The sequence below is a fragment of the Ceratotherium simum genome, chromosome 9, assembly GCF_057802395.1.
Source record: "Ceratotherium simum simum isolate JZ-2026a chromosome 9, ASM5780239v1, whole genome shotgun sequence".
Classification (NCBI taxonomy): domain Eukaryota; kingdom Metazoa; phylum Chordata; class Mammalia; order Perissodactyla; family Rhinocerotidae; genus Ceratotherium; species Ceratotherium simum.
Window position 1 is genome coordinate 29533938 of NC_141908.1, and position 26978 is coordinate 29560915.

At 36.7% G+C, this 26978-nt stretch overlaps 1 pseudogene; it reads right to left on the reverse strand.

Moving 5' to 3' along the window:
- Window positions 1-623: 623 nt before the first annotated feature.
- LOC147916255 (protein NipSnap homolog 2-like) overlaps window positions 624-26978 on the reverse strand; it is a 45755-nt pseudogene continuing 19400 nt past the window's right edge.

Below are 26978 nucleotides of genomic sequence, written 5' to 3' on the forward strand. Positions count from 1 at the left end.
TAACATATTACATATTTCACTACAACCTGCCCTTCCGCCACTGCAGTGAAAGACCACATTCCAATAGCGGCTGCTCCACTAGCTTGTTCTTTTAGTGAGGACAACATGAAGGAGCTCTTCCCCCGCTGATCTGAGAAGGACATGTAGTGTAATCAAGAAATAAACCTTTCCAATTATCAGCCCCTAAGAATTTGGGATTGTTTGTTTTCACAAATAAGTTTGTCAAAATATCAGTAACTATCACAATGGACTTGCCCTTTATAAAGAAATCACTAATATATATATATATATGTCTTTACAGGTGGATTCTTATTCAGCAAGAATCAAACTGTAACCTGTTACCTGTACTAGGAAGTAAGGGGAGATGCATAGGTATTACAAGGTACATCTGACAAAGGCATGTTCCAAAAATGATAGATTACTTTTACAATTAGTCAAACTATGATAGATTCCATCTCTGTGATTATGTGAATTTTAAAGAAAATGGGTCTCTCAATAAGCTAGAAAGGGCAGTTTTAAAGTGGATTTTTCCTTTTTATGTGACATTCACTGCATATCGTAAAATTGAGACAAATACTTGTCACTTAAATCTATGTAGGTACATAAAAATCAACTATAAAATTTTACTGGCATGCCATGATCTTCAAAGGAATTAAGAGTCTGAACTCCATTTTCTGTATATGTGGGAAAATGTAATATACCAATTCTTCCGATCATGTTTATGACATGCTGCATTCTATATATCTTTCCTAGACAAAAGCTTGTAAACCCTAAGATGATGGACCACGTATAGCAGGCCAAACTGAGAGAAGAATTCTTAAAGTGCTCCATTGTTTTCCCGTCTGAATTGAACTGTCCCCAACCAAACACTATTCCTGATCTGAGTGGAGAAGACTAGAGTGCAAATATACTGGGTGCAGACCAAATCCCAACAGCAGCTGATTCTTCTGGGACAGAAGCATACTGCTTCATGCCTTAGGGAATTCCACAAATTCCTAATTTTTTTCCTGAGCTTATTTATGACCTCCATGAGTGCTAGATAGCCTCCTTCATGTCCCCAGAGGCGGGCAGCTTGATCCTGTTCATGATACTATCTGTTCCAAGTCCCCGCCAAAGGACAAGAGCCATGGTGACCGTCTTGCACGTTTGGCAACATCTCTAAACACTGTTGTGCACTTCTAGGCATTCCAGTTAAACTTTGTAAAACTGCAATTGCCCTGATAGCTCATTTTCATTACAGCTGAGAGATTAGAGGGAACATTTGTTTCTTGGATGAATTTCTTTAACAAATAAGTATTTTGACCAGATACTGCCTTGAAGTCTGATAAAGGAGAATGTCAATCTGCAGGCTGGGCTGAGGTGGGAAGGAAGGCCTACTTTAGGAGTCTCTGCTTATGTCACCATCTTATTCAGCTCCTCAGATTCCGTGCTGGGAAAGAAATGTTTAAATTTTGTTAAAATTCAAATTGGAGCTCAAGGAGAAAAGCCTATGCATTAACATGCATACAGCAAGACAAATATTTCATGAAGTTAAAGGAATTCATAATAAAGTACCTTTCATTTTAGGGTTGAAATGTTCTTCAATTCTTAGTTTCAAATTCTTATATATTTTACTGAATGCCAAAAAGGACAGAGAACACAGATGAATGAGAATTTATTTGTAAATCCTATGTGACTTTATTTTAGAACTACAGCTAGATTTTGCTAGAGAAAATTAAAATGTTATTCCCATACAGTTTTGCTTACAAAAACATAACCATGTAATGTCTTAGAGATTTTAAAAAATTGCTGTAGTAACCGTTTCCCTTTTGCATTTTCTAAGCATTGATTTCTCCAGTAGAGCTCAAACTGAAGTGGGTATATTAGCAATTTCTATAATTTATTTACTTAAACATATCTATGTATCCCAATGTGTAATGGATTGTGTTACTACTATTCCAAAATAAACATTTCTTTGCTAAATTTTGCATCAAGGGCTATAAGAAAAATATAATATATTGGTTTTACATTACCAACTATCAAAAATATCATTCAATTGTTTCTTGGCTTTGTAATGGTATACTTTAATTCAATGAATAAGTCAGAAATTAAAGCTATTTTCTATTGAAATTAAAGTAAGCAAAGGATAATTTGCATATATATATTTGCTTCTTTGCGGGTAAAATTCTTAGTGAAGCTATTTAACATAATGGAGAAAGAAGACTTTTCATCTTCTATTCTGTGTGTGTGTGAACTATAAAGGATTCTTGTACTTTTAATTTGCAAATGTTTTTATCTTATAAAATACAGAATCATCTCAAAATTATTTTATGCTTTATGAAAAAAATCAGAGAATAAGCAATGATTCACAAGTAAATACAGAACAGAGTTTTAAATAGTTCTTGAGAGGTACACTGTGATTTTATTCTCCGTCCTAAGGGATGTGTGGCCTTGCGTATTATTCTGTACTTTCAACATTGAGTTCTTTGAACATTCTCAAGTAGATTCCATATTTCCTTTGTAGAAGATCTATCTACAAAATAAAAGGACAAAAAGCAAACTTACTAATGTTTGAAGAATTGAGAGTCAAAGTAGTAAAGTAACTAAAGTCTCACACTAAATTATATAATTTCTGGCCTTAAGAACAGGTCTATAGGCTTCAAATTTGTGTTCTTTCTTGAAACAAATAGTTTGCTGCCAAAGTAATCTGGAGGCTTCTGTTAAAATAGCATTGGATTAGCAATCCTAGAGATTTGTTCACATAGAACTTATTAAGAGCCAAAGAACAAGAAAAAAATGTAATGATTCCAAAAATTTGCAATCATTATTTTAAAATCAGTATTTGTTTTGCTAATTTCTCCATAGAGTTTATACACACTTAGATTAATCAGTTATCTGCTGCCTTCACTTCTACTATCAGGCTATGAAAAAAAATCACATAACCTCACAAATTCATTCAACTTTAAAACTCATGGCCCGCAACTTCAACCAGACTTTCACATCTGCCTAACAATCGTTCTGGTTTTCTTTATCAACTCTATTTTCCACTTTTCATAAACAATATTTAAAGCTCCCAGCCTATCACCTTTCTCAACATTATCAGAAGAGATCCTCAAAAATTATGGAAGATATTAGGGATATTAGAAAGATTTGGGGTTTCTAGCATGATATGAGGGCTCAAACCATTTTTATTTGAATGTTACAATATAAAATGCCCTCAGAAGTTTGGAGGCCTCTGAGACAGCCTAACAGCTAACAACTGGGTAACACTGACATGTCAGATAGATATATCCCTGTCTCATTCTCCTCCTTATTTTCATCACTGTAAAAAAAGTAAAAATGAAGTTCTTACAATCATTAAAATAAGATCAATTATCTTACAACCTTGGAGGTGGGATTATTACTCAATCCTTCAACAAATATTAAGTGCCTACTACTATGATTCATGTGAAATTTCTCAGTCATAAAGAGTTTTATTTTCACTATAGGAGAAAAAATGGAGTCCTCAGCTTTTATTATATAACTGAAATATTTCTATCCAATATTCTTTTTTTCTTGGTAAGAGAAACGCACAGAGTTAACATCATTGAACTGGGTGGGAGCTCTGTTCCTCTTCTCTGCGTGGCTAGTTTTTCAAGAAAGCATCTCCAACCAATTTTCCCTACTTTAATTACTGTCTCAATGGGTTATATATGTGGTGAAACTAGATACTATCCTAGCTACACAGGGTTAGGCTGGAAACTATTATTAAAGTCATATATAAAAAATTACTACAGCAATTTTTTAAATGTCTAAGACATTACTTAGTTAAATAAACATATATGAATATAGGTCACCTCTGAGATAGTGCTCATAAACTCATCCAACAGAGGTGCCCAGGGTAAGGAGTGTCAAACCAACTTGACTGAATCCTCTTACAAAGCTGAAAGACAGGATGGAGCTCTCAGCTCAACCTGTTTCTCCAAAGAACTGCAAGCAACTCTCCCAATATGTTTATATATAGATGGTTGCACTGCTGGGACTACTATATATTTCTATGTGGTTGGTGGAGCAGATTTTTGTTCTTGCAAAAACTTCTACCAGTATAATAAATAAACACGACTCTCTCTTTTGCCCAGTGTTGAGAAAACTGACCAGCAGTTAGGTCAATTAATTATTAACAAATTAATTATTAATTGACCATATGGTAGATAAATTGATTAATTAGTAATTTCTGTTATACAAAATATATATAATAAAGGCAATTTCTACTTTTTTTAAGCCCTGTCACCTCATACTGATTCAATCCCACCCGTGTACCTTCTAAGCAAAAATGTTAAATGAAGGAAATTTTGATGTGGGATAATCACCTTGACAAAATTCAAAAACCTCAATTATCAAAGTTAGACTTGTTTTCCTCCCATATATTATAAAAATTAAATTACATATTTTACACATTGCATTTGTTTAGATAACTTGTAACTCACGAGAAGATCCCAATCATTGAGCTAATCAGAAGCAAGTTCATGAGGAAAAGAGGGGACTTTAGACCATGTTCATCACTGAGATGGGACTTGCAGAGGTTAGGTAGGTGGGCATTCCTTCCAATGACAGGCTGATTGGTGTTAATGACGACCACAAGGTGGATGAAGCATCAGAAGCCACTCCAAAGACAAGTCATAGGTCTGGATCCCACCAGTGAGACTTGTGCAAAGATGGAGCCAGGCGGGTAGGCAATAGTTGGACTGGGAGCTGCCTACCGAAACAAGTAGACTCCTGAGGAGAATCAGGAGTAGGATACGAATACATGCAGGGGTGAGCTGTGTGGTCAGAAAGGGTAAATCCCCAAGGAAGCAGAAAAGTTTTGGTGATGCCACAGCCACCCTTTTGGGAAGGAATAATAATTACTTTCTTGTGTTTCTTGAGAAAACAGTAATTGTAACAAGATTTACTGATAGAGAGATAAAGTATAGTATGCGTCCTTTACAATGTGACTTTGAAGTTCCTCACATCAAGAGCTAGACTCCATTTTCCCTTCTCCTAAATCTTGGCTGGCCCTGTAACCTGTTTTGGTCAGTAGAATGCAGCAGAAGCGATGATGTGCCAGATCCAAGCTGAGGCCGCAAAGGCTTTGCTCACTTCTGTTCATCGTCATGGAACCCTGAGCAGTCACTGTGAGCACAAGCTCAGGCTATCCTCCTGGCTGATGAGAGAACACATGGAACCAAGATGAGCCGCCCCAGCTGAGGCCATTCTAGACTAACCAGCCCCCAGCTGACCTGGCAGCTGACTGCAGACACAAGCTCAACTGAGCCCAGCCCATATTAATGATGAGCAGGATTATGAGCTAAAAAATAAAAAATGGTTATCATTTTAAGCTACTAAATTTTGTGATTTTTTTTTAACATGGCAAAAGCTAACTGATGGAGAAATAATTGGTTCCTAGAATTGAGGTGCTGCCATGACAAAAATCTAAAATAAGTGTAATTGGCAGTGAGCTCTGAGCAGAGGCTGGAAAAGCGGCAAACAAACTCTTAGCAAATGCTGGGAAAAAATAAAGCAAATTGTTATTGGAGGTTAGAAAAAATGGTGATCTGTGTTTTTTAGAATAATTGGCAAAAGTGTTGCCGACAGGAACTTGAAAGATGGCAAATGTATATAATTAACTTTTGATTTTGGCTAAAGAGATCTCCACAGAATGTTGAAATGTCAGCTGGTTGGTCCTAGCTGCATGTAGGTACAGGAAGAAAGAAATGGACTAAATAAAGAACTGGCCAGTTTGCAAGAATTTTGAGGGAATACAAGAGGGGACAGAATTTTCTGGGATGTAAAGTAAAATTGTTTCTTATTTTCAGTCTTCTCAGCCAGTAAAAATTCCCAAAGTAAAATGAGGTCTGAGGAGAAAGCTCCATCCAAGAATGTAGCTCCACAACGTTTTCTTAAGAAATCTGAAAGAATTAATATTTTGTCAAATAGACTCTCAAATAGACAAAACTGCTCCTCAGATTCTTAAGAGCATGGTCTCACAGAAGCCCACTCCCAAAGTGACAGTAAATAAACCTATACGGAGAGGCATGTCTTGAAAACTATCACAGGTATGGCTTTTCAACAAATGGAGTGGACACGAATCAAATGCACAGTAAGTCCACAGTGATTTGGAGGAAACTGTATGTGTAAAAATGACATCAACCTAGATCAAAAGAGAATGATTTTACTCAAATTGCAAAAAGGCCTCTGGGCTCCCAACTTTCTACAATCAGGAAGCTGGCTTAGAAAAATTTTCAAAGGGCTAGGGAAGAAAACTGAAAAAGAAAGATATCCTAGAGGGCAGAGCCAGAAGCCCAGAGGGTAGAGCCAAGATCCATGAGAAACAAAGTGAGAAACCACTGCCAAGGAGCATAACCTCGCCTTAATCAGAGTATATTTGTTACCCCAAGGTAAGGGAGCCTGACAACATTTTCCCACCTGGATTTTAATATTGCTATGGACCAATTACTGCTATGTACCTACCACTTTTTTCTCTTTTAGAATGGTAGTATTTACTGAAGTTGTCTATCCCTGTATCAACAGTGTATGTTGGATGTTTGTGGAACACATAATTTTTTCATTTCATGAGTCTCTTGATCATTGATCAAGGAAATCCACATATGATGAGCTTCATCTGGACTTGACATAGATAATTACATTCTAGAACTTTAACCCTGATGCCATAGTTCCATGGCATGACTTTTAGGGATCCTTGAATTAGGAAGAGTATATTTTCTGTGGTGAAGAATGTTAAAATTGTAGTCAGAAGGCAGACTGTGGTAGATTCCAAAGTTGGTCATAATCCATCATTCCTCCTTGTATCTATGTTCTTTGTAATGTGACTATGGAGTATTTCTCTTTAAGAGATGGACTCTATTTCCCATTGTCTTGACTCTGGGTTGGCCTTGAGACTTGCTTTGGTCAACAGAAGGAAGTAGAAATGATGATGCACCACTTAAAAGCCTAGGCCTCAGGCAAGCTCAAGTTTTCCACTTGTTCTCTTGGAACCGGCCCAGCCACCAGGTAATTCTTTACCCAGGCCCTTGTTATGGAGGATGAGAGATCACATGGAACAACAATGAACCATCACAGACGAGCCCATTCTAGACTAGGTAGCTCTAGCCAACCAGGCAGCTGACTACAGATACATGCCTGAAGCTGGATGAGTCCAGAAAAACCATCTAGCTAAGCCCATCCCTAATTGTTGACCCATAAAATCATGATCTAAATAAACAACTGTTGTTTTAAGCCACTTGATTTTGAGGTGGTTTGACACACAATGAGACCTAACTTTGTGCATGTTTCTTAACTTTTCTCAGCTTCTCTTGTTCACCCAGAAAATGGTGAGAAAGAGTACCTACCTGCTACGTTAAGCACTTAGGATAATACCATATATACAATAAAAGCTCAAATATCAGCTATTATCTTTATTGTGTTTCTAAGGAGGAAACAATGGGTCTTCATCAATATTATAAATACATCCTTATCATTTGTTGTGCACCTATTATCAGGCCACTGTGCTTGGCACTTCACCAACATTATCTTTAATCCTCACAAAAAAATTCTAAGTAATTATTTTGATTTCCTTTTTACAGATGAGAAAACCAAGTAATGAAGATGCTGAGTAACTACACTCAGATCTATGAACAAGTCAGTCACCAAGCTATGGTTTGAAAGCCATTCTGAATCTTTTTATTATACCATGACCTCTGTGGTAACAGACATGTACTTCCCTAGACTTTGGCATTGGCCATGTGACTTGCTTTGGCCAATGATTAACAGATGTGACATGAGCAGAATCTTAAAATATTATTAGGCACTTATGCTTGTCCTCTTGTGCTTCTGTCATAGCCATGAGAAGAACAAAACCCAGGTAGCTGCTTCCCCTTCAGTTAGGTACTCTAAATGAGACACACTGAGCAGAACTGCCCTTATTCACAGATGCAGAACAATTATAGCCAATTCACAGGTGTATGGGTGAGAAATAAATGCTTAGTGTTGTTTGCCGTAGAGATTTTGTGATTGTATGTTACCTAGCAAAATCTGACTGATACAGCTTTCTGGAGTTTTGAAATGTTGCACAATACAGCAATAATAAAACACTTCATAGCATAAAATGTGCTGTAACCTGGTGGAGGTAGACAGAAGATAAGTGAATTTCAACCAGAAGGGCGAAAAACAGCCTTTCATATGTGAGATAAAATTATAGCTTCAAATTTGATCTATTCTACTTGGGAAATCTATGGATAGGGATCTTGTGTAAAGTTTAGATTTCTAGTTTTGAGTGATAAAATATGCTTATGCAGGGAGGGACTGACTCAACAGGTCTGGGACGTTCAAACCCTGCACATTCCAAAGAAAGGTTTGGTCCTTGACTGGCTCCTGGGAGATAACTTCTAAGCGTTTACAATACTCTGCCTCAAATGAGTGTCTTCATTTATCTGGGGTCTTGGGTCATGACAGATAATTTATGCTAACAATGCAATTTATGGTGGGGACCTTGGGTCACATGGTATTAGTTTGACCTTTGGAGGGGCTGGAGTAACTAAGGTCAACCATATGGGCACTCCATGCCTACATGACCAACCCCAAATAAAATCCTGGCCACCAAGTCTTGGGTGAGCTTCCTTGGTTAACAGTACCCATATGTGTTGTCACATATTGTTGCTGGAAGAATTAGGTGCTGTCTGTGAGACTCCATAAGGAAAGGCCAACTAGAAGCTCACACCTAGTTTGTCTTGGACTCTGCCCTATGTGCCTTTCACTTTGCTAATTTTCACTTGTATCCTTTCACTGTAATAAACCATAACCAGGAGTATAACAGATTTTCTCTGAGTTCCATGAGCTCTTCTAGCAAATCATTGAGCCTGAGGGTGGTCTTTGGGACCCCTGACAACAATGTTATTGGCCTCATAGATTCTTGGAACTCAGATTACTTGCCAGGTAAAAAAAGAGAACAGCAAAATTATTGTGTAGGAATGGTTACTAAATCCCCAGGGATGGGTGCTGCAACATCTCTAGGGAATCCCTCCAAGTATCCAAAACTGTCTTGGTAGACAGGCCTTCCTTTTCTTTTAAAGTATTGGTTCTGAGGAAAGTATACTGCTGGATTAGATAAAGACTGTCCTGGGATTGGACAGCCTCTGGCATGACATTAGAGACATCTGGTTCTCTCTGTGAGTGCTGTGGAATCTGAGCAATCTAAACTTAGCTAACTCATTTCTTTACTCCCCTAAAATCAGAGCAATATTTGAATAGCAAGTGGATTATAAAGCACCTGATGACTCATTACTTTGATAGATAAGACAATTCAATGAAGAGAAAACTGAGTCACAGAGTCACATTATACATTGGGGATGAGGAGTAGGACAGATAACTTTTCTTTCTGGAAAAAATCCAAAGTCTCTGGATCAAAGGTTGGAAGGGCTTGTAAGTTGGAAATGAATAATTGTAGACTCAAAATTTTCTACTCTTCTAGAAAATAGAAGACTGAAAAACAAGGTTCTCAAAATTATAATGACATACTTATTTTCAACATAGATTTATACATATAGCAAAACTATCAAATAGTTGGAAAGAACAACATATGTCAGAAACTACATGTGGTTCTTACAGCCTAAAATATTTACTCTCTGATCTTTTGCAGAAAGTTTGCCAACTCCTATTTTAGAAGAATATTGCTTGCCATGGGTGGGAGGGGCAATGGCTAGAATATAGCATGAGGGGGCTTCTAAGGTTCTAATGTTCTGTTTCTTGATATGAGAGCTAGTTATACTAGTGTGCCTAGTAAAAAATTCATCCAGCTGTACACCTATGTATGTGCTTTTATATATATATATTACATCTCAACAAAAAGTTTGTGTGTGTGTAAATGCATTTGTGTGTGTGTCTATACACACATATATATTTTTTTATACCTCCACCATTATTTTAAACCACCTGCGTCTTTCACTTGGATTATTACAATAACTTTCTGTAGATTCTTGCCTCCCTAGAGTTGATTCTCCACACAGCAGCAAGATAACTCAACAAATCTGTTCAAGAGATTCCTGTGGCCTCTTGTCTCTCTCCAAGTAAATTCTGAAGAGCTTGTTATGATACACAAGGTTCTATATGACTTATGTCCTCTCTCCTTCCCTGACCTCTTCTCCAGTTACTCTTCTTCTTGTTCATTTTAATCCAGTCTGAAGGTCCTCTTTGCTTATCCTTACAAACACCAAGCATAGCGTATTTCCACATTAGAGTCTTCGCATCTACCGCTCTTTCAACCTGGATTTCTCTCTCCCTAGATATTTTCATGGCTCACCCCCCACTCAAATGTCACTTTATCAAAGAGGACAAATAGGAAGAATGCTACTCCCCTGCACAGTTATACTCTTTCCCTTTACCCTGCTTTATTTTTTTAAATAGAATTTACTTCCACCATACATAAAATACATATTATATTTGTGTTAATCATCTGCCCCTCCCATTAGAATGCAAGCAGCATGATATTGGTGACTGTCAGTTTTGGTCACTGCTTACCTCAATACCAAGAATAGTGCCTGAGACATAGTAGGTGATGAATAAATACTTGTTTAATGAAGTATAAATTTGGATGTGATCATGGAATGAGGATCCCTATAAATAATAAGAAAGTTTGGAGGTCTTAATCTTATTTTTACTAGTCAGATATCTTGCCTCTGTAGCACATAGGTCCCTCCTACATGTGGCTTCTGGAGACCAGTGACCCTGTTTCAGACTTTGTTTCTGCCAATTTGTAGCTGAGTGAGCATGGTAAGTCTTAGTTTCCTAGGCTATAAATTGGAGCTATTGTGGCAGCTACATAATGATGTGGTTGGAAAAATCATATGAGCAAATCCATATAAATCACTTGGTTTACACTTGGCACAAGTAAGCACTAAATATATATTAACAGTTTATTATTACCACTATTAGAATTATACTAGTGCCCATAGGGTATGTGTGAATACTTTTACTCACAGCATTTGGGAAGGCCAGTGGAAGTTCTTCATATCCAGGGCTGGATAACTGAAAAATGTTATTGACTAATAAGTAGATTTAAGGTGGAAGATAATGAGGCAGAAAATACTGGCTTACACATTTATGTCCCAGGCTGAAGAGGTCAGGATAAAATAAACCAAGGTCAATTCTGGAGGAGGAGTGGGATTTAAGGGAAATGAAGAATAATAATTAGCAGAGATCAAAGATTTGAGGAGAGGAAGGAAGTAGAGAACAAGTAGGTCAGCCAGGAAAAACAGACCTCAGCTATCAAGAGAGAAGGAATTAATAACAAGATGTTCAGAAAGCTGTCATCAACTACCAGCAGAACCAGACTGGGGTGAAAGGAAGAAGCTGAGCTGGCTAGGCAGAAAAGTTAAAATATTCCTTGGGAGACCAATTGAGTCGATATTTTGTTGATTACTTTTAAAGACAGTTGCTCAATACTTCTTACTTCTTCATCAACTCTGGGTAATGAGAAGGGAGGTAAAAAAAAAAAAAAAAAGAGGGAAGAGGTGAGCTTCTCATACTTGTGACCAAGTTCTCTACTTAGCAGATTTTAGAATGATCTTAGTGTAATCCATTTTCCAAGCAAATTTACTGACAAAAGTTGGATTGAATAAAAATTCCAGTATGGATATAGATATACAAACCACGTATGTAGAATTCATAAATTTATTAATAATTTAACTTAATTGTTTTAGGGAGGTACAAAATTAATACATCTATCAGAGAACACCCAATTTTCTAAAATAATGTTATATTTGCCTAAATATTTCAAAACTTCTATCTTCTTTGAACTTATTAACATTTCAGGATAAAGTCAGTGCTGGAGAAAATTAAAGGGAAAAATCTTACTTTTAATAAAACCAGGAAGAAAGATAAGAGCAATAAAAATTAAAATATTGTGAATTCATAGTGTGTGAGATGCCCTATAAAGTATACTTTAAAAAAATTCTGAGATAAATTTATGTTTCCTGCTGTCGTGTAATAGATTCCACTTACATCGTAAAAAATATACCTCTTTAAATGTAAATATTTTGGGGGCCGGCCTGGTGGTATAGTGGTTAAGTTCACACGCTCTGCTTTGGTGGCCCGAGGTTTGCAGGTTCAGATCCCAGGCGCTGACTTAAACACCACTGATCAAGCCATGCTGTGGCAGCATCCCATATAAAATAGAGGAGGATTGGCAACAGATGTTAGCTTAGGGCCAATCTTCCTCACCAAAAATAAATAAATAAATGTAAATATTTTTATATAAAGAGATATTATTTGAGAATCATAAATTCTGAATTCCCCAACTGTCATTCAGCTTTTGAATAATTTTAAATAAAAGGAGCCAATTATCTAATATGGAACTCACTTTCTTCTCAAAGTAATTTTCCATCCTATTAGTTTCATATCACAAGTGATACAGACATGCTTCAGACACTATATATCATTTCCCAGTGCAGTTTATAAAAACTCTAACAGAAATTATTCAAATCTTGGTTAATTTGTTACTTATTTGAAAGCTGGAATGCATTTTCCAGTTCAACCTCAGACTATGTTCTACACAAACTCCTTTCAAATTTACTTGATTTCACACACACAAAAAAAATTTGCAATTCTCTCTTCTGAAATAAAATGTGAATCTGAAGCTAGTGAATGCATCCATAAAAATTTGAGGATCTGTCCAAACAGATAACATCAAGTACAAAAACTACTGTTTCAGTTTTCCAACTGTGTTAGTGACTAATCTGTAGTGCATGTAACATTACATAAGCAGTAGTGTGATCTGTCCCATGTTTTTCCATATTCTGGAGATGGAATTTGATATTTACTCCATAACTCTTTCTTGAGACTATAACACTCTTTGTGTCTGCCTCTCTTTAATGCACCACACACACAACACACACACACACAGCTGTACGTACACTTAACTAATTATATTAAGGGGTATATCTGGAAAAAGGTCCATATTATACAAAGTTACAGATCAAAACCACCTTGACTGTCAATAACAAAAAAGCTTATATCAGCTTACCTGGATTTATCACCACTGGCTGCTATCACAAAACCCTTTCACAGATAACCGTTTTCTGAACACAAACAGCAGATTCATCAACCAAGACATCATTAGTCCAAAGTACATCTGAATAGATCTTACAAGAAAATCTCCAGCATAGTCAAGGGTTGTGACTCCCATATAGCACAGCAACTGATGATCGTCAGGGTTAGTGAGCAAAAGGTTGAAGTTTCTGCTTTTTTATCAGAAATACATGTACCTATCACACCAATACACTGTGAGGAAAACCAGAAAGAGTTCCACATGAGTTTGCCTTAATGATTTAAAATGCTACATAAAAATATACTTTAGCAAAGAATTTAACACTGTACTGTCTGATCTATTCATGTGAATTTGTACATTCTCAACTGAAGTTAAATCCAGCATTAATTCACTGGACCTGTTTTGTATAAAGATTAAAATTGTTTTTCAATTATATATAACACAACAGTTATTTACTGAGACCTTCAAAGTACATTCCCATTGTGAAGCATTATGGTATTTATAGGTATCATTTAAACATGATCCCTAATTATCTAATTGTTTCTATGAATATTTGGCTGTAAGTATTCATATGGATAAAAAGGAAGAAAATTTATGTATTAGCCTATCTGAATTAGATCAGGCTATAGGGAAATTCAAATGGTATTTATTCGTTGTCAACAACCAATAGAGTAGTTAGTTATTAGGTCTGTTTATATTACACTCTTTGTTATTAAAATTTAGATAGTGCTCTAGTTGCTAACATAGTCTCATTCCAATTGTTAGGCAAATGAGTTTCATGATATTTAACAGAGAAAGAGGATGCCCATTTGTTTTGTTGTTGTTGTTACTGTTCAAGGTGAACTTGACATGATATCTAAATAGGTTTAACTGGATGTGAAGATGATCAAAAATCTCCGATGAAAATGTCATACCTTATCTACATTAGTCATTACATACTCACTGGGGAGAATGGGATAATCCATCACACGTCTGCTAGGGAGTAATGAATGGAAAGAGAACTTCATCTCTACTGCTCATCACTAACCAATCAGGATTTCTCATGCATCCCACCCCATTTGTAAATGTATTATGACCTGTTCTGGGAAATTAAGAACACGTATGAGCAAAAATACCGTTCCTTAACACTACCCTTTACTTCCCACTTGGTCATCTACAGTTTTATTATGTCAAATTCAAAACAAATAGTCATTCTTGCCATTTATCTTTAACGATGTATTCTGCTTTATGAGTTGTGAATTAAAACCTAGAGACCTTTACCTTAAAAAGTGTCACAGACTGCCCAGAAGCCCAAATCTTCACTCTAGACTTGAAGAAAAATGGGTACTTTGTTAGACATAATCCATAGGAAAAAAGAAATGCCTAAGTTTCTGGAATGATTCCAAGATAAAACCAAAAGTGGGAAGAACGGAAACAAATGAGAGAATATGATTTTGCTAGTTCTTAATAACTCTGAGGTTGTTAATTAGACACAATTTCTTTTCAGAGTTGTCAAACTGCTAAACCTAATTCCTGTTTAACATTTGATAAGCTCTCTTTTCTTCTGTGTGCAGTACTGAGTCTATTTGTGCAAAGACAATAGCTGACCCTCATTCTCCCTTGGAATTCTTCACTCTAATCTGGCTAAAATTCAAAGGGGGAAGATAAGATTGCTGGAGACTAACATTATTATTCTCAAATTATTTCCTTTCTGCAGACCCCACTGGCAAAGCCAGTGAACAGAGTCACATTACTAAACCAATAGCAGCTTTTTTCTTCTCAGATTGTATATGTGCAGAAAAAAAAAAAAAGTGTCCTTAACACATGGAATTCTCCCCACCAGCATATAAAAGGTACTAGGTAGCCTTGATACTTTCACATGGAAATATGTTTCAACAGGAACAGAGCCCTGCCAAGTGCCCTTGTGATCAGTCGAGGGTGGAAGTCAGCTATACCCCCAAAAAAGGGAAATAATATGTAAAAATTAAAAATCCAAAGTAATTAGAAAAGGTTTTCCATTAATAATGTACTTATTATTTGTATTCTTCCATTTGACAGTACCATGTTAGATCAATTGCTTAATTTTTTATCACAATATATTCCATGCTACATTTACCTTTCAGAAAAATGACATTGATATACTAGCCTCCTTGAGAATTAAGCTTCTGTAACTTTCATTTAAAGGTGTCTTGAGCTTTTACTTCTTAGTGTTTTATGACATGTCTTTAGTTTTTGTAATTTCACTTTGTCAAAACATTATGTATGTTATTATTCATACTGAAAGACAGGATATTATGAAGATAAAAATCTACCAAGGACTATCTACTAATCACTTTTGATATAGAAGATTTAAGGAATATTTAGACCACAAAGTAAACAAACCTACCTAAGGAATATTTCTATACATCAAAAAATATGGACAGTTTACATTCCTAGAAAATTAAACACAATTTGAGGTGGACTCAGCAGAAATTAATTTAGGGCCATAATAAGGATTTCATATCATAGCCATAATCATAGAAAGTAATAATAGTTGATAACCATGTTCAAGAATAAAAATAGATTCTGTGAATATAGGACTAAAATACTAACAAATAAATAAATAAACTTGAGAAAGATTATCCCTGTAACATCCACCACTGAATTTTTCACCTTACAATTGAGATGACATTTCATTGGGTTTGGAACACTCCACTTCAGTGGCCCAGGTTCGCAGGTTCAGATCCCGGACACAGACATACACCACTTGTCAGCCATGCTATGGCAGCGACCCACATAAAAAATAGACAAAGATTGACACAGATGTTATCTCAGGGCTAATGTTCCTCACGCAAAAAAAGAGGAAGATTGGCAACAGATGTTAGCCCAGGGCGAATCTTCCACAGCAAAAAAAAATCATAGAAGTACTTCGTAATTGAAGAAAATTAAGCAAAAAAAATAAATATTTCAGCAAATTTTATTAAGGATGATTCTGAGAGCATTCTGAAAGTAGTAAATATTTCTTTATAAAAATATGTAAAAATAAAATGTAAATTGATGGTAAAGATGGATTAATACTAAGGAAAGTTTTTCTCTTAAAGCCCTACCAGATAAATTCTTATTTTGAAGTGATACCAAGATAATTTAAGATAGAAGTATTAGCAAATATTCCATAAGTGATTTTCAGGGAGGAAAGCCATCCATTACAGTGTGTTATGTCAATATTCTAACAGAGGAGACGTACATAAAATTTATAGAAGGCTTCTACAGTACCCGAATCACGACAAATGAATTGCTATAACGTATCTGATTTTCAACTCGTCATAACCCCAGCGTTCATTCCTATTTTCTCTCTCAGGCAGGGAGCTGGCTCATAACCCATGCTTTTCACAACCACAAGTTCTTCTTTATCCCTAAATAACCGAATCCTCAAGAGAGCAGCAGACAGCGGGAGAAGACAATTTATTTAGAGAACTATTATGTGAGGAAGAAAACAAGTTGCCATTTCCAATTTGCAACATAATTAGGGAGACAATAGCCTCCTGACTGATGCTCTTTGTTCCCTCTGGATATTCATGTATGACAGTAATTGGAGTGTATTTTCCTGTTTCATTTCACATTGTCTAGAAAAGTGTTTCTCATGCTCCATGACTTTCTAGTCAAATTCAGAAGAAAACATCTTGCAGCTACCGCCCTGTGCCATGGCCACACATCACTGCCTTCTGGACATTGTCAGCTGCTGAAACTTTTCTTTTCAATTCTGCCATACAGCTGAGTTAACAGGATTATTAGAAGGAAAAGGTGGTGACATGGGAATTGGGTGATTGAAGGCTTTCTGTCTACTATTGGGAACACTAGGAAAAAAGCCACTCTATTTTTTTGAAAAATTGACATATATATTCCAAAATTCCATTGAATATAAATGTACATATATAAATATATCAAAGCATTTGGTCAACAATAACATCAAATGAAAGATAGGATTGAGGCATATTATATTTCCAAGGAGATCCTTTCAGGAGTGAAGGGGGACAGCTAACGTCTTTCCCTATAGAAGCAGAGAAAAATCATTTTGCCTCATCCCTTGCCTATGGATTGTCCAGCTACTCATGTAGAAAAAATTTCCATTGACTCTCATCACATTGTCCCAGTGATAAGCTGTGGGGCAAGGGGGACAGATGCACTTATTATTTACTATGAAGTAATTACAGAGAAATCTCACTGATTCAAAGTACCCCAGGTGCATAATACAAGACAAAGTTTTAAAAGATGAATATTAAAAATCCAATGTATATATTGAGCAACTTCTCTGACACAGTGATAAAACCTCACAACAAATTTATGAGATAGCTATTATTAGCCTCAATTTTTATAAACTAACATTGGAATTTAAAACAAGTATTTAGGGCCAGCCCCGTGGCTTAGCGGTTAAGTGCGTGCGCTCTGCTGCTGGCGGCCCGGGGTTCGGATCCCGGGCGCGCGCTGACGCACCGCTTCTCTGGCCATGCTGAGACCGCGTCCCACGTACAGCAACTAGAAGGATGTGAAACTATGATGTACAACTATCTACTGGGGCTTTGGGGGAAAATAAATAAATAAATAAAAATTATAAAAAAAAAAAACAAGTATTTAGGGCCAGCCCTGTGGCTTAGTGGTTAAGTGCGTGCGCTCCACTACTGGTGGCCTGGGTTTGGGTCCCGGCCTTGCACCGATGCACCGCTTCTCGTCCATGCTGAGGCCGCGTCCCACATACAGCAACTAGAAGGATGGGCAACTATGACATACAACTATCTACTGGGGCTTTGGGGAAAAAAAGGAGGAGGATTGGCAATAGATGTTAGCTCAGAGCCGGTCTTCCTCAGCAAAAAGAGGAGGATTAGCATGGATGTTAGGTCAGGGCTGATCTTCCTCACAAAAAAATAAATAAATAAAAAACAAGTATTTAAATCAAGTAACACAGCTATTAAGAACTAGATTGACAGGGACCAGCCCCGTGGCATAGTGGTTAAGTTCAGCGTGCTCCACTTTGGTGGCCCGGGTTCAGTTCCTGGGCACGGACCTACACCACTCGTCAATGGCCACGTTATAGCAGTAACCCGCATACAAAATAGAGTAAGATTGGTACAGATGTTAGCTCAGGGCGAATCTTCCTCAGAAAAAAAAAAAATAACTAGGGCCGGCCCAGTGGCTTAGCGGTTAAGTGCGCGTGCTCCGCTGCTGGCGGCCCAGGTTCGGATCCCGGGCGCGCACCGATGCACCGCTTCTCCGGCCATGCTGAGGCTGCGTCCCACATACGGCAACTAGAACGATGTGCAGCTATGACATACAACTATCTACTGGGGCTTTGGGGGGAAAATAAATAAATAAAATCTTTAAAAAAAAAAAAAAAGAACTAGATTGACCCCTTCCATCATCTCCTCATTTATTTCACTGCAATATACCTCCCCCAGGGAAGTCAGTACCCTAATATTACAACACCCTGCTCTTGAAGAATCAAGAATTCTTTGAATTCTCTACAATGGTACCAGTTTTTCAAGATACAGTTTTTTTGAGAAGTGACTAGATATATCTACAAGCATCTGGAACAGGGCTAGCCTGTGCCTACCATTGGCCGGGTAATCATCCCCGTAAGCCTCAGGAGAGGAAACTGGTGGTCAGCAGCTCCCAGATACTATGTAGACAAGTCATCACCAATGTGATCTGCTGGCCCTCCATGCCCCGTAATCTGAATGTGATGAAACTTTATGGAAAGCTTTATGCTATATAATAACCTTGATATAATCAGTAATATATTAAACTAGTTCAATATCCTGCTATTTTCTAAGCTGTATTAAATGTTAACATTATCTTCTAATAACTTTTGCCTTCTAAGTATTTGACAAGTTTTGGACTTTAAAACTTGATAATGTATTTATTTTAATATTTAATACTGGATACATTATTCAGAATGGGATATGTTAGGCTACAGTAATCAACAACCCCCAAATCTCAGTTGTTTATCACAGTAAAAGTCTGTTTTTCCCACATTTTTTCATTGAAATATATTTGACATATCATTGTGTAAGTTTAAGGTATACAACATGTTGATTTGATACATTTACATATTGCAATATGATTGCCATTGTAGCGTTAGCTAGCCCTTCTATCACTTTACATGGTTGTTTCTTTTTTGAGGTGGGAATCATTAAGATGTAATCTCTTAGCAAGTTTGATGTTTATAATACAATATTGTTGTTTATAATCACTATCCTGTGCATACTGTGTGTTTTTCTACACATTATATGCCCATCAGAGCTTAGGTAGGGGTTCTGCTACTCATCATCCTAATTCTAAGATCCAGGTTCACGGAGCAGCTGGTGTTTGTAAGACTGCCAGTAGCCATGGGAGAGAGAAAGAGAGAGTATGGCAAATCTTGCACTGGCTTTCAGAGCTTGCAAATAGTGTGGCATATATCATCTCTGCTCATATTTCATTGTTCAAAACCAGTCACATGGCCATACCTATTTATAGGCATGGGAAAAATGCAATCCCATCACTTGTTCAGATGGACCAGAAATATTTGATAAAGAGCTCTAATGACTAAAAAGCCTACTTTTTGGTTACCAAGTTTGTGGTTCACTCTCTTTCCTGAATGTGAATACACTGACCCTCCCCAAAGGAAACAACCCATGTAGTCATAGTTTCAAGCTCAAAGTCCACAACGCCTGATGTCTCTTCATCAGGTCCAGTTATAACTCTTCTTGATCAGTATGAAGTAAAGACAAGTCTATTACCCTATTTTCTAACATAAGTTGTGTTCATACTTTGACCCTCTAATTTGTTCTTTAAGTTACGGGACATAAAAGAGGTATTTGACTAGGCTAGGACGGGATGAACATCACCTAGAGATAGAAATGGAGGGAACTTTGTGTCCTCCTTTTTCTGGAGAAGGTGTTAATGGCTTCAGTCATATGAGGGATATGTGTGTCATGTTGACATCATGATTTCTTGTTGGTAGTGGTGGTGGTGATCAGAAACTTAAATGGGGGTAAAAGAATGTCATGGGATGCTGAGATGAGACATGGTTGGACTGTGCTGGATTAACTGTTGTCAAGTCAACATCACTGTCATCCCCTATGATGGTCTTTTCTGCACTGCAGAAGAGACTAGTACCACGTTGCCCAGAATCCTTTCTCCTGTATAGTTTCCTATAGGGTTAGATTCTACCACTGACAGTCGCCTATGTGAGCTCTGGAAAAAGAAAAGGAAGAAATATTATTTCATTGGAGGCAGATGCAGCCAGACACATGAGCAGATATTCAGACATGAAGTTTGTAGGAACTTCAGAGGGAACTTCTACAAAGTATCCACTTAGGTGTTTTAGGCAGCTGAGCTGATGAGGCTTCTTGGGAATTACTTACTTCAGTGCAGTGGCCTGAGATAGTCTTGTGGCACTTCCTGGAGGTACTAGAGTTCTGTAGCAGTTCCAACACAAGCTCTTGAGATCCACCACTTCCATTCTGCAGGCTAAGCCAGTTAGTGACAGCTTCCTGCCCTTCTCTTTCCTGGCGCCCCACTACCGTGGATGCCTCTAATTCTGTGTTTTACCAAAGACACATAGAGCAGCTTCTGTTTTTCTAAACAAACACTGACTGATACCCTGAGTAATACTGAATATGATGGGGAAGATGTTTGACATGTACCACAGATTATATTTTGTTGCTATTCAAGAAATAAATTTAAAAATTTTTATATTTCAATAGCTATAAGAAAACTTGCAAGTATTATAATGATAATGAAAATGAAAATATATATTTTTGTTCATATTATTATTAATTTTTCAAGTTTCAGTTATCAAGAGTATTACATTGTCAGGAAAAATATATATTTTTAAGAAATCAACCTAGAATTTCTCATTCAATCTCTAAGTAAAAGTATAAACCCACAAGAAATAAATGGGAAATATAGTTTTTTATTGCTTTTAATTTTAATTCATTTGAAACTCAGGCATAAATAACATATGTGTTGAATAATAACTACTTAATTGCTGGTATTTTTTGTGTCAATACAAACTAAATAAAATCTGCAAGGAATGACACAAAATTCCACTTATAAGCATAAGGAATCATAGATAAGGGACACATAGCATTTCAAATTACCCAGCATCTTTCACAAATGACATGTCTAGAAATCTAACAACTAGTTCTCACCCCTAAAAGACTATCACGTCCCTATTTAGTTTTTTATTTGTCTCTGTCAGGCTGATCCATGGGTTTAGTCCCCAAGCCATCAAAATGAGACTTGGCATTGATCACTGAAATTTATGATACTTTGAAAGATCGCACCTGACTAATGGCACAGCCACACTTGATGTATTGTCATAGTCACACTCATTCACAGTCAGGGTTGGTAGCAGGTGGAAATTGTGGGAGGACTTTTAGGTAAATTGGAGATTGACAAAAATCCTGGGGTCTCTATCCTTTTACGATTAAAAAGATGCCACATTTCTTCAAGGAGTACCAAAGGTTTGAAGTACAATAAATGGCTTCATTTTAGCCTAATCCTGCAGGGTAAAAGTTGACTTCTGAAATGTTTTAAAATCGTTAGACTCCTAAAAATTTTTAAACTCTGGCACTGTTTCATAGACTAAGTCATATTCACCAATCACATGTTGTTCCCTCTCTTCCTCTTCGAGTTCTATATTAATAGATTTAGCATCCTTGAGCCTCAGTTTCCTTATGTGCAAAAATAGGGGTAATAACAGTGCATCTTTCAGAGGGTTGTCATGAGAGTAAATGACATGGTCATGGAATCTACACAGCCCAGTGCTTGGCATCTAGTACCTATCAATAAATGTGACCTATTAATTTGCTCAAATAGTATCCTATAATATAAACACCAAATGAAGATTAAATAAAATAATTCAAGTAGAGGCATAAAAAGTCATAAAACTGTTTTCTAACTTTCCCTATCTCAATTTCAGATTTTTTTTTAGGTTCTAGTTTAAGAAGCCGTATTACTTCCTCGCTGCCTTGTTGTATCAGTAACTCTGGAGGTAAGTGATCACATGCACAATTCTCCTAGGTGGTCTTTCTGCCCCCCACAAGCTAACTTTGGACTCAACTTCGCTCAGTCTATAACATCTAAGGAGCTCACAATCCAGGGTGGTTTGGCCCTAGGCAAATGAATGCAAAACAAAACATCTAATGAAGAACAAAGTCAAAAATCAATTAAGTGAAGGTGAACAAAATTCTTGGAAGTGATATCCACATTCCTTGAGATTCCTTTTTATCTTATCAATACTGGTTCCCTCATTTACGTGTGTCTAGTTCATGTTTTCCTGCTTTAAATCATCGCTTCCCACAGTAGCATGTAGACCTCCCAGGTACCTCACCTGTGGGGAATTGGAGGTCTGTGCTCACCTGTCTTCTCTGCTACATTCCCCACAATATGAGCTCATCCTCCACAGCTGTCAGGAGCTTTTGAAGTTCTCTCCATGTATCCTGTCATGCTATTAAATCCTTTTTCCATGTTATTTTCCTTATATAAACAATGTTGTTTTGTCTGTAAAATTGCCAAAAACACAAAGGAATGTCTTTAACAAATTTCAAAGATCCTTATTTTTATCATACAGAAACTTCAAATCCTTCTAAAGTTTACAAACTTAAAAATTGAGGTGGGAATCTGCACCTGCTACAGTGTCTAACTTCCACACCTGGAATATTTAAGGCATCTCGTTCTTGTTCATGTCAGAGATTTGTATTTTTCCACAAATAATTTCTGAGCCTGGTCACCTGACTTATTTTTGATGACAGGAAACAGGTTACCAGACTCTGTGGATAAAATATTTTATAGTAAAAAGGGAAACAGATGGTAATTAAAGGTAACATTCACATGGGAAATATGGACAATTAAAAGCAAAATATTTCTGATCCATGATTTATCTTGATCATCTTGACAAAGGACTAAAAAATGCAAATAACTGAACATTAGATATGATATAATAGGTTTTCTATATCTGAGGGCTAGGACAAGGTAAAACCTCATCCTTCTTCTAAAAAGCATATGTGTATCTTATGGGTCCAGCCCGGTGGCGCAGGCCGTTAAATGCGCGCGCTCTGCTCCGCTGGCCCCGGCTTCGCAGGTTAGGACCCTGGGGTGCACCGACGCACCACTTGCCACGCCACGGTGTGGTGGCGTCCCATATAAGGTAGAGGAAGATGGACACGGATGTTAGCCCAGGGCCAGTCTTCCATGGCAAAAAAGAAGAGGATTGGCATAGGATGTTAGCTCGGGGCTGATCTTCCTCATAAAGAAAAAAAAAAAAGTATATGTGTGTTTTAAATAAAGAATATTTTTCTTCAACTCATATAAACAAAGCAGAAGGATTGCTTAAGAAATTTTGTTCTGCCTTTTGTCAATGACTACGTATTCCATCCCTGAAAACAGAGCCTGCCTAATTCAACACTGTTTAGTAGATAGTTTATATCTGGAAATTTTCCAACAGGAGTCATCATGGTAGACAGGAAAACAAAACAAAAAATATAAATTTAGAGTCTAGACAGACTTGGGTTCTTGTTCCATATATTAACCGTCTTATGCTTACCATCTACCAGCATCGTTTTCTTCATCTTAAAAATGAAAATAATCATTACCTTGCAGGGTTAGGGTTCTTAGGACAAAAGAAACTCAGTTAATGTTATTTTCCTTCTATCAGCCTTTCCTAGCTCCTCTCCCGCCACAGCACTCTTCCCCCACTGCTGGTTTGCCTGTTATTCTATTGCCTGACTTCATCATTCAGGTATTTTACAATTATAATCCTCAAAATAGTCCTCTGAAGTAGGTAATTTTATCTCCATTTTCAGCGGAGGAAATGGAAGTGTAAAGAGGTATATCAGTCAGGGTCTAGTCAGGAAAATAAATACCACTCTAGGTATTTCAAACAGAGGGACTTGAAACTTAGGAATTGTTTACACAGGTGATGGAAAAGCAGAACAAGCTCTCAGGGGTAGCTGAGGGAACCCTGAAATCAGCAACAGCGAGAAACACCATTCCTTCCCACCCAGGGCTGGAGGTCTAAAGGAAGGAAACTCAGAACCAGGGCCATCCTGTGGGAGCTTCCCCAGGCAGCTGTTAAGAGGGAACTGAAGCTACTAGAATATGCAGCCACTGCTAAAGGTACTGCTGAAGTCAGAACAGGAGAGGTACAGTTACATTCCTGAGGTCAGATGGCCAGTAAGCAGAAGATTCAGGATTGGAATCCAGATCCTTCTCATTCCTTTCTTATGAAATGAATAAAACGTTATATGTGAAAAAGCTTGTAAATCATAACTTACAATAGATATCTAAGGTATTATAATACTATTTTAGAATGAAGAGAACTTTTGAAACCCCCTTCAAATAAGAAATCAGAAAGAATCCTTGACTCTACAACTTACTCAACACTGTTTCCTTTGGTGATTCCATGTATTCTAATAGCCTTGTGGCAAAAGCAGACCTTCAATAAAGGTTTGTTAGAAGAAAGTGAGCCCAATGGTTTTTTTACCATAGTTTTCCTTACGACATCTTTTCATCCAATGGATTTGACCATGAACTTTCATTTCTAAACAGAAAATCAGAAGACTAGAGGAACTATACAGTAAGATAGTAGTTTGAACAGATCTTTTGTGTTTTTTAGTCTTATTTCTGATTGAATTAAATTTTTGAAAAAACTATATAAAATAGAAGTGTTTGAAGCAATGAATAATAAGATTGGACTTCTGAACTGTGGCTCACACCCACCTCATTTCCTAGCCAAAATCCTGGGATAGTACATAAAGGGATTTGCAATGAAAGATAGTCAATACCGTGTATATCAATTACCCATACATTTCAATTGATAGTGAAACTAGAAAATATATTCAATGAGTGGCCTTTATTCCCATAAAGTAAGAAATGCATAATGGATGGAAAAATGAAGAACTCACTTTTTAATACTCATTTATAACAGCCCAGTATAAGAATGCTTATATGTAGAAAAAGTTTTCGAAGTATTTGTTCCAACTGCTGACCAAACTACCAAACTACATTTGATCTTCTACCAGCTATAAAGGGCTGCGCTTGAACTCCATTTCACAGTTTTTTGGTTTCACAGCCTTCTGGCGAGCACAATTCATACCCGTTATATGCTTGAAAAGATCCGTGTCAGGAACTGTTACACAAAGATGCTAGCACACGTTATCCTAAAATGCTACCATGTTTAACCAAAAAGAAAAAAGAAAGAAAAGAGTTATTTGATTTCTTAAAGTTCTATGTCACACAAACCATTGGGATTTGCATACGGAAATTTTTAAAGCATTAGTATCTACAGGCTTTGAAACCCAATATATGTTAACATTTTCAGATATTTGAAGTTTGACCAATTTCTCTCATTTTTCCAACTAATCTGTGAATAAGAAAAGATATTTCCTTGTAAATGATGAAAGCAACTGAACTTTATATGGAAGGCAAGTAGTTGTTTGAGGTATGAAAAAGGATAGACAAAACTAAGAAAAGTAAATGGTCCATTTTACTTATAAACACAAGTGACCAAGAGCTATAATCATGTGCATTATGACAGCAAAATCTCAATGAAGTAATTACTTTCCATTGGAAATACGGGTATAATTTTATTCATAATAATTTAGCTAAATATTATTCTTGACATTTGGAAACTCTAGATTTAAACATATAGGCAGTTCACCTTGAAGCAACACTTAAGATTTAATTAAGGACGAAATTAGTAGAAAAATCCCTAGTTTCAGATCGGTACAGAGAAGAAAAAATAGATGATTGAGTTCGGCATAATACACAGTAGGGCCTAGAAAATGTTGGATAAGACAAAATTGACTCCTTCCTTGTCAAGAAAGACAATGCCAAAAAGCAAGGAAAACACAAAGAATATAATTATTGCAACATGAATCAACAAGTGCATGACCAGGAGCAACTGTATCATTACATAATATTTCAGGTCAAAACCAGTTGGGCTTAAGTGATGGGAAACAACGGCTCTTTCCAAGTCAGATTGCAGTTCTAAAAGAGTTGAGTGAGATGGTTTTATTTAGATGAGGTTGTTTCCATTAGTGCTTGCCCTGTGGTTTTATGATTGCTTTAGGATTGGAATCGCCTTCCTTCCCTTTTGCATGGCTAACTTGATTCTTATTCAGTAAGATTCACCTTCACTGTCATCTCTACTGGGTAGGTAGTATAACCTGATTCCTCCTCCAGGCTGGGCCCTGTCACCATCTTCTTTCTAAGCATCGTCTGTAATGTATTACTATCCTGGTTACTTGTATGTTTCTATACCTATATAGTAAATTCATGGGAAGCAGGAACCACTTTGATAACCTCAACACCTAATACAGAAATTGGATGGGTAGGTACTGAATAAATATTTGCTAGTTAACCAGGTGAAAACTCTCTTTATAGATATTGAGACTGGTAAAAAAAAATAGACCTTCCCAATTTGCCAAACTCTGTTCTACAACAATCTTTAGTTGTTGAATTTTGTTTCACTTCAGCCCAAATTTTAAATGCTGGTTGTTCATGTTAAGAAAGACCCAGGTTCTCAGTTTTTAAATGAGAAAAGCAAAGCCTAAAGCCATTATCCATGTCAGTAGCTAAATTTTAAATAACTGAGTAGATTACATCAAATTTTAATGGAAAATTATATTTTAAATATTGTTTAAAAAATGTATCATAAAACTAGAATAAATCCACTAAAAATGAAAAACAAAGAAAAAGGGAGAGAGACTGCATTAATAGAAAACAAGCAATTCTAATTCTTTAAATTTTATATTGATTATTTATTTCCAAAATTTGAATTCTAACTTTGAATCTAGAGCATTCTCAGTCTTTGAATGCCGACAAATTAATTGTTTTCTTGAAGAATATTCTTTTGGCTACTCAGGATAATAATGCTTAGTTCGTTTGATTCTTTGTGACCCCATCATCAATAATGCATCATCACAATGTCACCTTGCCTGTC